This window comes from Silurus meridionalis, chromosome 14 (assembly GCF_014805685.1).
Source record: "Silurus meridionalis isolate SWU-2019-XX chromosome 14, ASM1480568v1, whole genome shotgun sequence".
Classification (NCBI taxonomy): Eukaryota; Metazoa; Chordata; class Actinopteri; order Siluriformes; family Siluridae; genus Silurus; species Silurus meridionalis.
Window position 1 is genome coordinate 1,350,776 of NC_060897.1, and position 7,664 is coordinate 1,358,439.

Below are 7,664 nucleotides of genomic sequence, written 5' to 3' on the forward strand. Positions count from 1 at the left end.
TGCCGTGTGAGAAGGTGGAAAGTGGGCGGTGAATGGAGTAAAACGCTCCTCATCCTGCATCTCCTTTATTCAGAGAATAATTACTACATTAACGTCAGATGTTGACACCAAAGGTGAGGAAAACACGACAAACGATGGGCCTCTCCGCAGATCCGCTAATCAGGCTTTTAATCAGGCCTCACGTCAGCCATCCATCTCTTTATTATTGTTGTTCCCCTGCGATTGAAGGAACTTTCACTGAGCAAAGCACCTGAGGAAATTCTGTTCAGGCTGCAGAGCCGATCTGTGCACAGAGCTATCAAAACCAATTCTCAAATCTGATTGGTCAGAACGTGTCACAACTATTTCTAGAATCTGATTTTTTGGGAAAAGTGCGATCAATGCATTCTGGAAAAAATTCTGCTTCTTGATTTGATGGTCAGGTGACCTGAGGACCTTCTCACAACAGCTGGAAATCTCTTTCAGAGCTCATTTTAAATAAAAAAATAAAAGAATTGCCATTCGTGTCTATGTTTTCTCTTGGAGAAGGAATGGATGCCTCGGTGGTGTCGGTGAGGAAGCAGGTTGACGTGCAGGTCAGAGCTCACAGTGTGGTGTAGGATTTCGTCAGGTTCTGGGTAACGTGAGTGCGTTTGCTGACAGCAGAGATGATGACTTCAGTGTAATAATGCTGCAACGTGCGAAACACGAGCGGGTCAAAGGTCATGACAGCTGCCGGGTTTCTTTTGATTTGAACCAAAAAAAGAAAGAAAATTCTGACCTCTGTAAAATCCAGATGATGATTCCGATGTAGGAACATTATTCCGTCTATAATTGCAAAATGGTGCCGTTTCTGACGTCAGTTCGTTAATCAGACCGTATTGAGGGAAAAAAAAAACAAAAGGCTGAAATCTCTCTTCCTGTAGCTTGTGTCTGACCCAAAGTGTTGCCTTCAGCTGAATCTTTTACATCAGTGTGTTTGATTGGCAGTGACGGACGATCACATGGGTCATGGTTTAAAAACTAAAAAACACTGATTTTCATATTCATCTTTTTATCATCCATGCTGTAAACCTAGAGATATTTCGGTACAATAAAATAAATAAATTAAAGTTTTTAACGACCAGCGTGTGACAAAATGAAATAAAAAATTTGAGTAGAATTTAAACAAAATGAACAAAAACAAGAAAAATTAATAAACAGGAAAAATGTAAATAACATTTTTTTGAACAGACATTTAAATTTACAATATAAAAAAATATAAATGCAATAAAATGAAAATAGGATTTACGATAAGGAAAGGAATAGAATTTACGCACATGCTCTTGCTGATGTTTTCTACAGTGTTTATTTTATTTATTTATTTATTTATTTTACCAAGGTACAAATACATTCAAGCAGACAGATTTGTTTATGAGATGATTAAATGTTCATTAACACCTCCTTTTGGGAGAAAGAAAATTCTGGAAATAAAATAAAACTCTGGTATTTTGTCTAATAGTTTAGTCTTAAAACTTTTTGCGGAACTTCAGCACGTCTGCATGCAGCTGCACTCATTGACTCTTTCTGCACTGCACCTGTTCACCTTGATTTTGATCTGTACTGATACAGTGAGGAAAATAAGTATTTGAACACCCTGCTATTTTGCAAGTTCTCCCACTTAGAAATCATGGAGGGTCTGAAATTGTCATCGTAGGTGCATGTCCACTGTGAGAGACATAATCTAAAAAAAAAATCCAGAAATCACAATATATGATTTTTAAACTATTTATTTGTATGATACAGCTGCAAATAAGTATTTGAACACCTGTCTATCAGCTAGAATTCTGACCCTCAAAGACCTGTTAGTCTGCCTTTAAAATGTCCACCTCCACTACATTTATTATCCTAAATTAGATGCACCTGTTTGAGGTCGTTAGCTGCATAAAGACACGTGTCCACCCCATACAATCAGTAAGAATCCAACTACTAACATGGCCAAGACCAAACAGCTGTCCAAAGACACTAGAGACAAAATTGTACACCTCCACAAGGCTGGAAAGGGCTACGGGGAAATTGCCAAGCAGCTTGGTGAAAAAAGGTCCACTGTTGGAGCAATCATTAGAAAATGGAAGAAGCTAAACATGACTGTCAATCTCCCTCGGACTGGGGCTCCATGCAAGATCTCACCTCGTGGGGTCTCAATGATCCTAAGGAAGGTATGAAATCAGCACAGAACTACACGGGAGGAGCTGGTCAATGACCTGAAAAGAGCTGGGACCACCATTTCCAAGGTTACTGTTGGTAATACACTAAGACGTCATGGTTTGAAATCATGCATGGCACGGAAGGTTCCTCTGCTTAAACCAGCACATGTCCAGGCATGTCTTAAGTTTGCCAATGACCATTGGGATGATCCAGAGGAGTCATGGGAGAAAGTCATGTGGTCAGATGAGACCAAAATAGAACTTTTGGGTCATAATTCCACTAAACGAGTTTGGAGGAAAAAGAATGATGAGTACCATCCCAAGAACACCATCCCTACTGTGAAGCATGGGGTGGTAGCATCATGCTTTGGGGGTGTTTTTCTGCACATGGGACAGGGCGACTGCACTGTATTAAGGAGAGGATGACTGGGGCCATGTATTGCGAGATTTTGGGAACAACCTCCTTCCTCAGTTAGAGCATTGAAGATGGGTCGAGGCTGGGTCTTCCAACATGACAATGACCAAGCACACAGCCAGGATAACCAAGGAGAAGCTCTGTAAGAAGCATATTAAGGTTCTGGCATGGCCTAGCCAGTCTCCAGACCTAAACCCAATAGAGAATCTTTGGAGGGAGCTCAAACTCCGTGTTTCTTAACAACAGGCCAGAAACCTGACTGATCTAGAGAAGATCTGTGTGGAGGAGGGCCAAAATCCCTCCTGCAGTGTGTGCAAACCTGGTGAAAACTACATGAAACGTTTGACCTCTGTAATTGCAAACAAAGGCTACTGTACCAAATATTAACATTGACTTTCTCAGGTGTTCAAATACTTATTTGCAGCTGTATCATACAAATAAATAGTTACAAAATCATACATTGTGATTTCTGGATTTTTTTTTAGATTATGTCTCTCACAGTGGACATGCACCTACGATGACAATTTCAGACCCTCCATGATTTCTAAGTGGGAGAACTTGCAAAATAGCAGGGTGTTCAAATACTTATTTTCCTCACTGTATGTATTGGTAACTTCTTCCATGTCCACGAGTTGCAAAAACAACAACCACTGAGCAGACAGGTGGAAACTGTCCACTATTCAAAACCTCTCATACAAACAAGATATTGAAGTTAGACAGGGGGCGTGGCTTGGGAGGCAAGTACAAAGAGGAAATAATGTAGTTCTCACATTGTTGTATTTTATTTACAACATTATCTAATACACTCTGTCCAGGACTATCAGAAAAGAGTCATCAAACCCAAAGTGTTAGAACCAAGAATTGGCCCAGAGTTGTCAGAACCTTTACTTTGGATCTAAGTTGTTAGACCTGAGGCGTGAGAATCTAGTCATAAGAACCAAGTTGAGAGAACCAAGCAGTCAGAATCGAACTGTTACAATCAAGTAGTCAGAACTGGGGAGGTGGTAATTCAGTGGTATGGGGAGGTGGTAATTCAGTGGTATGTGGGGGAGGTAGTTCAGTGTTAGGGAGAGGGGGTAGTTCAGTGGTATGGGAGGTGGTAATTCAGTGGTATGGGGAGAAGGTAGTTTAGTGGTAGGAAAAGGGGTAGTTCAGTGGTATGGGGAGGTGGTAGTTCAGTGGTAGGGAGAGGGGGTAGTTCAGTGGTATGGGGAGAAGGTAGTTTAGTGGTAGGAAAAGGGGGTAGTTCAGTGGTATGACACTGCTGAGCCCTTAACCCTCAGCTGCTCAGTTGTTGTTCTGGATAAGGACGTCTGCTGAATGGCAAAAATGTAAATGTAACTGAATCCCCAGAACAGAGGTGTAAGAATAAAGCAATGGGGCAATAATCAAATAAAAAAAACATACACAATCGTGATAAAACACATGCTGAGGTCTTTAAGCATTTACATTTATGGCATTCGAAAGACACCCGCATCCAAAGTGACTGAGCAATTGAGAGTTACTACACTCCTTGCTCAAGGGCCCAGCACTGACAGCTTGGTTGTGCTGGGATTTAAACTCGTGACCTAAGTCGACCTCCAATGCCCTAACCACTGACCTATCACCTCCATACTCCTTAGGTATCTTTTATTTTCACCAATCGCAAAAGCACCACCATCACCACCCAAAAGATCTCCATCTCAGCACAATGAGAGAGGCATAGGGGATAGGAGAGGTGAGACTCTAATGGTTATTAGCTTTAGGAATTGAATGTTATAACTGTGGGATACAAATGTCAAAAGGTTAAAGAAACCATATAGGAAAATGTAGTAATGTATTAGTGGTTACAAAAAGCATCAAAAGACTGGTTCCTAAATAAGAAAAAGAAAAACAGGAGATTTTATTGCAGTGACAGTACAGTGTTTTTTTTTTCTAATGAATGACCTTCCAGGGACAGAGAACACGCCTTCTCCAAGGAGCAGGGATGGGAATGGGGGACGATTCCACAGAGGAATGAAAATTGTCTGGAGCGAGACGGGCCAAAACTCCTTCTGGCGTCCTTGAGGGAGTATACGAAAAATGCATCGTGCCAAGGAAAGCTTGTTTTATAACATCTCCACAGAACCCCAGAAACTGAGACGTGTGAGACGCTGCGGCGCTTCGACCTCCTACCAACAGCCATAAACCTTTATTAGAGAGAGAGAGAGGAAGAGAGAGAGAGAGAGGACGCGGTCGTCGGCTTCATTTACATCACCAGAGCCGCTGCAGCACTTCCACTGTAATGCGTTGAAACAGTCGGGTTCGTTTCGCAGTGGAATATCATCAGTGTGTAACGGGAAATATCTCGTTAAAAACTTTTCCCTTTGAAAAAAGAATATAAAAAGAATATGGTGGGCGGAGCTAACATCATTATCATAACAATGATAACTTTTCATAATTTAAGCCCATTAAACACCAACCTAGTTAGAGGGTGGTCCACTAAAAACTGAAAAGCATCACAGCCTCACAGTTAAGGGTTGTCTGGACTTTCCATCCTACTCAGAGTGCACTCCTGCCTTTTGCCCTGCAGTGGATATGAAAGGTCTACCAAAAAACATAGCGGATTCTGGTTGTCATGTAGGTTGAAGTTGAAGTAAAGCATCCTCACTGCCATATCGGTGTTTCTTCTCTCATTGGTGTTGATCTTTGGTTTGTCAAAGTTTCATCCACTGTAGTAAAACTGGAAAAAATTTCATTTTTAAATGTATGCAGCATGAAACCACCGATTGCAGTGAATTCCAACGAAATAGTCATAATTATTATTATCATATTATTAGTATTATCATGTATGTGTCCAGTGAAATTAAAAAATGGAATGAGAATGAGGGAAGCATTCTGATTGGTTGTTTAAAGTTTCATTGTGTTTAAAAGCTGGTGGTTCAAACAGCACTTAGTTATGAATATCCAGGCAATATTTAACCGTTGTTGTCCGCTAGGCTGTAGTTATAGAAATGGTTTCTAAATCTAACCATGTAAACACCAAGTCAATAATGAGAAATCCAGTTCTGTGATTTGTGTTTTATGTCCTTGGCTGGTACTGGGTTGTCCTCAGGTTAGATTAGCTAATAAAAGCAAAGCTAGCATCAAAGACATGTACATCATTCCACACTTTATTTTTCTTTGTAAAGAAGCCATAACTGAATGTATATAACTGTAAATACATGGTTGTTTTTTTTCTTTATTTACACAGATCTGAGGTGTCAAAACCGAGTCATCAAAGCCGAGGCAATGGACCAGACTCATCAAAACCAAGGTGTTAGAAATGAGCTGTCAGAACCAACGCATTAGACCAGAGCTGTCAGAACCGAGTTATCAGAACTAAGGCAATAGATCGGACTCTTTCAAACCAAGGTGTGAGAAATAAGTTGTCAGAAACAAGGGAATTTACCAGAGTCACCAGAATCGAGTCTTTAGAAATGAGGCATTAGAACCAAGGCCATAGAATTAAGTCATTAAAACCTAGTCCTCAGAATAGGAGAGTCATTCGAACCAAGGTGTTGGAAATTAGTTGTCAGAACCAAAGCATTAGACCAGAGTCAACTGAAGCAAAGCATTAGAACTAAATTATCAGATTTGAAATGTCAGAGCCTAAGCATTAGAACAAAGTCTTTAGAACTGAGTTGTCAGAACCGAGGTGTTAGAAAATATTTGCCCGAATCCAAGGCATTAGATCAGAGTCATCATAACTGAGGCATTAGATCTAAATGATCACTATGAAGGAGTTAGAACCTAGACCTTAGAACCGAGGTGTTAGAAATGATCTGGCATAACCAAGACATTAGATCAGGGTCATGAGAACCGTGGTGTTGGAACAGAGTTGTCAGAACTGAGGCAATAGATTTGAGTCAATAGAATCGACACACTGGACCAGAGTCACCAGTGGGATTGTAGAGAATTGCCCTTGTTACAGAGTCTTAACGAATTTGAGTATTAGTGAGAAAATCTCATGGTACACGAGCTTAGAATTGAGTGAGAAAGTGTTTGAGGACCTTCACTGGGCCCATCACTATCTCCCCAAGGTTCAAACTTACAACTTCCTGCCGATTAGTGCAGATCGTTTAGAAGACGAAAGCTGTGGCCTGCATCTCATCTCGTCTCATTTCGTCTCATCTGGTCTTGGGTAACAGCCTGCAGTGTCCACGCTGTCATTCACTTTCTCTTGACTGGACACACACATTCGCTCACACAGTCTCACAAGGGACAAGGAGGAGTCCAAACACAGCACATGGCCAGCGTGCACACACACACACACACACACACACACACACACACACACTGCGGAACACCCCGGAAGTGTGGGATTGGGTTAAAAAACAATGGGCAAAGATAAGATTAGCTGAGGATGGAGACAGAGAAGGAGATGGAAAGATCCGGAATGATTTTAACACAGGAGGTTCGAGAGGGGGTTTTGTGTGTGTGTTTGTGTGTTTGTGTGTGTGTGTGTGTGTGTGTGTGAGAGAGAGAGAGAGAGAGAGAGAGGGAGGGAGAAAGGGATATCCACTGCACTGTTGTGTGACTGGAAATTTAATGGAGAGCGAGCAAGTGAGCGACGGAGGGAGGGACGGAAGAGAGGAAGGAGGCAAGCAGAGAGAAGGGGCCAAACATCCAGCGCTATAGAATTCCACAATATGGCCTTCGTTAGCATGAGGTGGTGGAGGAAGAGGAGGATCAAGGGAGGGATGGAGGGAATAAAGGGACAAGGAGAGAGAGAGAGAGAGAGAGAGAGAGAGAGAGCTCTAATGTTCTCACTGTGTCGTCAGTGCAGTGGGAGCTTTATTGCAGACAGATGAAGAAGAGAGTGTGGAGGTGCTTCAGGAGCATACTGATTTTAAAACCCTCCTACACACACACACACACACACACACACACACACACACACACTGCGGAACACCCGGAAGTGTGGGATTGGGTTAAAAACAATGGGCAAAGATAAGATTAGCTGAGGATGGAGACAGAGAAGGAGATGGAAAGATCCGGAATGATTTTAACACAGGAGGTTCGAGAGGGGTTTTGTGTGTGTGTGTGTGTGTTTGTGTGTGTGTGTGTGTGTGTGAGAGAGAGAG

The 7,664-nt window shown here is 41.8% G+C and overlaps 1 long non-coding RNA gene across 1 annotated transcript; it reads right to left on the reverse strand.

Moving 5' to 3' along the window:
- Positions 1-3,810: 3,810 nt before the first annotated feature.
- LOC124397049 lies at positions 3,811-6,848 on the reverse strand. Its single transcript, XR_006927881.1, has 3 exons — positions 6,633-6,848; positions 5,022-5,281; positions 3,811-4,923 (listed from the first exon to the last, which is right to left on the reverse strand). It is a non-coding gene; the product is annotated as an uncharacterized LOC124397049 (long non-coding RNA).
- Between the last annotated feature and the right edge of the window lie 816 nt (positions 6,849-7,664).